Here is a 6,491-nt window from a genome sequence, read left to right on the forward strand (position 1 = left end):
AGGTTCTATACTCGTTTTGCCAGTTCGTGAATTTACCAATCACTTTCTTCAGGAATGACCAGTTCTTCTTGTATGGCCGTGTTTCCTTTTTATAACAGGGTGAAATAGTTCAGCCACTGGTTTTAGAGGTAACCATTCGCACAAGACGCTACCGAATGAATGCTTATACATTATAACAAGGTCCGGGCATTATAAAGCGGGTGAATTTGCTCAAGGTCCAGTCGCTGTTTTTGAAAATGAATATTCGTGGATTTGTTCATTCAATTTAGAATAAAAATCAGCGAAAATAAATGACGTTTCGATGAATCGCGGTTCATCATTATCAAATTCTAAAAAAGTCAGATTCTGATGAGTTCAATATATATTAAGATATTTTCACACGCACTCTTAATATATATTGAACTCATCAGAATCTGACTTTTTTAGAATTTGATAATGATGAACCGCGATTCATCGAAACGTCATTTATTTTCGCTGATTTTTATTCTAAATTGTATAACGAAAGCTTTGTTCATTCAATTAAAAAAAGTGTATAATACAGTAAACTCTCGCCTTGCGGACACTCGCTATTACGGACAAAATCCAGATTCCCGGCGAAAGAGGTTTGACTGCAAATGACTCCCGCTATTACAGACTCTCGAAACGACGCCCTGAGCGTGTCCGCTATAACGAGAGTTGACTGTAGTTGCTTTTTGACAAATGACGAGATCCACACGGTTTGTAATTATTTGTTTTGTTGTCGCAGAAAGCAAATTGTTGTATATCTTGACGCAAAAAAATAAAAGAAAAACCAGTCGAACAACAATCACCAATGCTTTATTGTTTTATCCATGACTACAGATCTTACAACACTCTTCAAAGTTTTTTAAAACGGAGCTAAGTTTTTAAGTCCCATTCCTTTGTTCGTCCATCATTCTACTTAAGTGGCGATGTCCTTTAAAGCGGACCATCGCATTTCGGGTCGGAAGAAAGTTTTCCTTCAAACTTTGCCCAGTGAACCATCTTAGTTTATAAGTAAATGCAACGGCATTAGTTTTTTGAAATACGTTAAAATTTTTTTTTCAGAGCTTATAACAGCCAAGGCGAATAAAAGGCTAAATTTTGATGGTCGCTACAACGAAAAACTGCACAAGTTGACGAGCTCGGCACACAAAAACCGCCCCCCGCAACAGAAAACTATTATACTCCCATGAAAGGTGGTCCTTAAAGGGTTGTGAAATCATGTTTGTTTTAATATTTTTTAAATTTTCAGGTTTGGAAAAATTTATGTCTCAACCTCCGTCAGATCGCTTTTTATAAACATGCCAATGTACCCTGACTTTGCTGGCCTTTAATTTCCAAGTCCAGACCAGACCATTCTAAATTCCACCTGAATTCTACTAAATGGATGCCAGGGAGCACAGTAATCTAAAAATACCTTGCACTTCTTACCTTCTTTCGTCACAGCGACTTCCAACTTTTCGTGTTTTAAGCGAATTTTTCACACACATTATGCAAATGGGGCTGTAAACTGAGCAACGGTTGTTTTTAACAAAAACGGTTTAATCGTTGACTTACAGCATTCCAAGTCAAAAATTCAAGTCATTTCACAGAACGATCACTTGTAAACGTTTTAATCGGTTAAAAACGGTGAATTATTCGTCCTGGAACTTTGAATTTGTTACGAATTAATTATGCAGTTTCGCTGTCTGCTAAACTTGGTCAGGTAAACTTACTAGTTGGATTGTGTACTCTTAGGTTTTGCTGATTTCTATTGTTGAGTTAACAGTTTTGTTACTTTTGGAATCTGAACATTTTCTCAGTATGTAATAAGTTCAATTTTAGCCACCACACATTGAAATCTAGGATTCGTGACGTTTTAATTTAATTAATGACATCAATGTACGAAGTTAAAAAAAATTAATTTATCCTGTTACCGTAGCTGAGGACGGTACTTTGTGGCCCTAATTGCCTTTCTTCCTAATGAATTTCGTTTTAAAATTCTTTGTTACATACACAGACATCAGTAAATTTTAGTATTACTCTGTGTATCAGTTAGTTATTTTAACACAAAAGCTCGCTCGTGCGAACTTAATTTTATTTACACACATCTTATACTCACAAACCCGTGAATATCGACGTTTAATTATCATCCCACTGCTCGAGATATATTCTCCTCCGTAAAAGGAAAGAAAAACACTGCCTCATTGCAAATGAAATACTTTTCATAGAAATACTCTACTGAAAAAAATACCTTCAAGTCTGTTTCCTGGACTCAAACTTTATAGATCACTGGGGCGACTTTAACCGTGACAAAACGGAAACTGACGTGACACGGCCAGTAATTTATACCTAATCTGTTCAGAACTAATCGCGATCGCGTGGTTCTTTATCTAGGTTCGTTCGACTTTTTTGCTTATCCATTTGATTTTCATGTTTAGATGTGCTACCACACCTTATACAAATTTCAGTTTGCACAACTACCTCTAAGCTTATAACAAGAACGTCTCTGATCCCTGTTGCTACTACACGGTACAATTTACTACACCTTGAGATTATGTTATTCTTTTCCAAAAAAAGAAAAAAAAACTCTTTCTCATTGCAAATAAAATACTTTTCATAGAAAATCTCTACTCAAAAAGCACTTGTCTGTTTTCTTGACACACATTTAGATCAATCGGTCAAAACGGAAACTAGCGTGACACGGCCAAACAATTATAACTAATCTGGTTCTTCGTCTAGTTTCTTTCGACTTTTTTGCATATCCATGCAGTTTTCATTTTTAGATGTGCTACCACGCCTTAAACAAATTTCAGTTTGCACAACTACCCCTAAGATTATAACCAGAAACGTCTCTGACCCCCCCCCCCGCCCTCAGGAGGGAGGGGGTTACCCCCATAATGGCCTAAACGGGGAGGCTCCGTCCGAAAGGGGTACCATTTTCATGCTTTAGGTATATAAGAGTAGGAATCTCACAAGTTTAGGAAAATGAAAGCGAAGGGATATCGGTTATTTAGGTATTTAAAAGGAGGTTCAAGTTTAAATATTTCGAACAAACGCACCTTATGGCTTTTCGGTATTTTAAAACAAATTTAGCTTCTTGGAGCCAAAATAAGGTTGTCCCGGGTAGGTGAGTTATCCCTAGCAGAGCGTTTACAAGGCGCTAGGGTAACCTTAGCGCTCAGCTAGGGTTACCCTAGTGCTAGGGTAACCCTAGCCGCCTTGTAAACACGTCGATGAAAAAAAGATGAAATGTGGGAACGCTAGGGTAACCCTCCTGCCTGTGAAACCCTAGCACTAGGGTTACCCTACCTGCTTGTAAACAGGCACTAAGTAGAAATACTATAAGTACTAAGTACACTTAGTAGAGATAAGGGACAATAGGAACCGAATAGTCTGATTAGTCAAGGCTGATAGCCTAAGGACTGTAAGATTTTTTATAGGGCGGGGGGATGGAGGAGGGGGCATGAATTTTAGATGCTCGTTTTTTTTTATTTTCTTACAGCCTAACAAGATATTTTTTGGTGCTCACTAGAAATTTTTGGGGGTCTTTGCTTTCTTTTGGGATTTACACCCTCTCCTATATTTCATCTTATGCTCCACCCCTAATTGCAAAGGCAAAAAAAAAACCTAAGAAAGGGCCGGAGGGGTTTCAACAGTTATAAAAAAAAAACCCTTCCTTATTAACTTCGTAATTCTTAAATAATTTATTTTACATGTATTTGTCTGAACAGCATTTAAAACAAGCTATCTAACAATGACGTCTTAGTGCGCAATTATAGAATTTGAACCAACCGCGTAACCTGGAAGTACCGACAAAGGCTTGAGAAGAATTTAGCGCAGAGGTGCAAATAACGGCACGCGAGCGCCATAGGCGCGAGCCGCTAGGGGGTGTGGGGGCATGCCCTCCCAGAAAATTTTGAAATCTAGAGGCTTGAAAAGGCTATTTCCAGCGCTCTCCAAAAGCTATCTGTGATTTACGCATATTGCGAATTTGTGACATTTTTGAGACATTTTGACATTTTTGAGACATTTTTTTTCACATTGTTGTCACGATTTCTGGTTTGTTTTAGTTTTTGGCTGTTTAATATTTTTGTGCATCACCCTACATACGTTAAAAAAAATGAAAAGAAGTACAAATGTTTATTGTTTCAAACCTCTCGGGAGATAAAATTGTATTTTCAACATTTTATACAGGTTTGTTTTCCTTTTTGGGAAAAAAAACTGGGGGGGCACGCCCCCCCCCCCCCCGGCCCCTCCCCTTGCTACGGCACTGTATGGTAACTCTCTACGAACCGGATCCGACTTGAACGAAAACACCGTACACCTTCTGAATAGCCTTTGACATTTCCAGATTTACGGAAAATGGGCTCTTTGGCCCCTACTGGTTTCTTCGTGGACGTCGTTGGTGCGCTGGATATAGGAAAGCTGTTCTTGGGCGCCAGAACTTTCCAAATGTGTGCCTATGCTTGGCGCACACGGTCATTTTTGCGACAACCGACTCCTCTAAATCGAAAAAGCCAGCTCTGGCCAAGATAATTTGCCATTCTGTGATGTCCTCTCGCGATAAATGTATAATAGCGAGGTGGCTGTCTATCGATTCATCGCACTGAAGCAAGCAGAAAAGACCTGAAACGCCTCGTGAATCGCCACACTTTCCCGTTTGCGACAAAAAGCTCGACATCTTGTTTTGAAATTTTATTTTTGGAGCCAATTACAAAACTTTGGCTCAAACTAATTACATTATCACAGTGACAATACTTACCCGAGAACTGTCTCTAACATTTATTTAAAAATTCGTGCCATTATACCACACTATACACTAAACTATGAATAAAACTAGTTACAGAATGACAATTTCAAATGTCTTTGGACATCCTAACAGCTGGTAACGTGAATTGTGGCAATAGAATTTTGACGGTACGAACCGTCGGGTTTTGCCGACGCAAATCTTGTTTGCATGAAACACGAAAAGTCACGCAAATAAAGTTGTAAAGCGCTAAGGAAGCTTAAGGGAAAAAAGTGATCATAAAGACCGCGGGAATTCTGGCTAGGAAAAATGATTGCTGCTTTATGCAAAACAAGTTTATGAAAGTGACTTTGAACAGCAGATTAACTAACTAAAACTGCAACTTTATAAAGTGGCAACAAAACATGTCAACTGAAATACAAGGTCACAAATTGTTTATTTCAATAGTTACATCACTCCAACTTGTTTGACCAGTTAAAACTGAAGGACTTTTCAAATATTACACCTTGGACGCTTTCAGATTTAGTAAGAACTTATTTGTTCTTCCCTTTTTAAATGAAAAACAGCGAGTTCCAAAAAGTTAGAACGGTTTGTTTGAAAACATCGGTCAAAGTTCAGCAGACAACACATTTTGCAAATCAATTGTGAAATTTGTCATAAAAGCATGCAAAGTTCAAGACAACTTAATTCGTCAATTTTAACCACTCATATCATTTGAAAGTTTTCTTTCTATAAAACTCCTTGTATTTTTCACCTACAATGTCGAAATTTTACAATTTAACCGTTTTTGTTGAAAACAACCGTAGTTGGGTTTACAACCTCATTTGCATAATGTCTGTGAAAAATTCGCTTAAAACACGAAAAGTTAGAAGTCGCTGTGACGAAAGAAGGTAAGAAGTGCAAGGTATTTTTAGATTTCTGTGCTCCCTGGCATCCATTTAGTAGAATTCAGGTGGAATTTAGAATGGACTGGTCTGGACTTGGAAATTAAAGGCCAGCAAAGTCAGGATACATTGGCATGTTTATAAAAAGCGATCTGACGGATGTTGAGACATAAATTTTTCCAAACCTGAAAATTTAAAAAATATTAAAACAAACATGATTTCACAACCCTTTAAGGACCACCTTTCATGGGATTATAATAGTTTTCTGTTGCGGGCGGCGGTTTTTGTGTGCCGAGCTCGTCAACTTGTGCAGTTTTTCGTTGTAGCGACCATCAAAATTTAGCCTTTTAGTCGCCTTGGCTGTTATAGGCTCTGAAAAAAACATTTTAACGTATTTCAAAAAACTAATGCCGTTGCATTTACTTATAAACCAAGATAGTTCACTGGGCAAAGTTTGAAGGAAAACTTTCTTCCGACCCAAAATGCGATGGTCCGCTTTAAAGGACATCGCCACTTAATTTACTTTCCAGTGCTATTAAACTAACATGATCGGTATTTTTATTAGTTACGAGAGTATACAGCTTGCTGGCCCCCGGCCATTATTTTATGTTATAAAAGAGCGTTTATATATTCTTGATTTCTGGTATTGAATTGTGCTTAAAATGCATTGGACATAAAATGTTGTCTGAGAAATTGTAGAAAGCACGCGCTGTTAGATGATATACATTCTAACCACGTTACTAAGCAGTTAAATTCAAGTAAATCGTATGGATATTACTGAAAATACTGGAACCAGTAGTGCGATCGGTAGAAGACATTTAAAGAAGATTGTTTTAAGCCGATCTGTTTTTTCTTTTCTAAATTTTCGGTGACATCTG

At 37.7% G+C, this 6,491-nt stretch overlaps 1 long non-coding RNA gene across 1 annotated transcript; it reads right to left on the reverse strand.

Annotated features, from left to right (window-relative positions):
- Positions 1–794: 794 nt before the first annotated feature.
- Positions 795–6,266, reverse strand: LOC144641329 (uncharacterized). The gene is made up of 2 exons (XR_013568537.1): positions 6,128–6,266; positions 795–915 (listed from the first exon to the last, which is right to left on the reverse strand). It is a non-coding gene; the product is annotated as an uncharacterized LOC144641329 (long non-coding RNA).
- Between the last annotated feature and the right edge of the window lie 225 nt (positions 6,267–6,491).

The sequence above is a fragment of the Oculina patagonica genome, unplaced genomic scaffold, assembly GCF_052425735.1.
Source record: "Oculina patagonica isolate OP01 unplaced genomic scaffold, crgOcupat unplaced850, whole genome shotgun sequence".
Lineage (NCBI taxonomy): Eukaryota > Metazoa > Cnidaria > Anthozoa > Scleractinia > Oculinidae > Oculina > Oculina patagonica.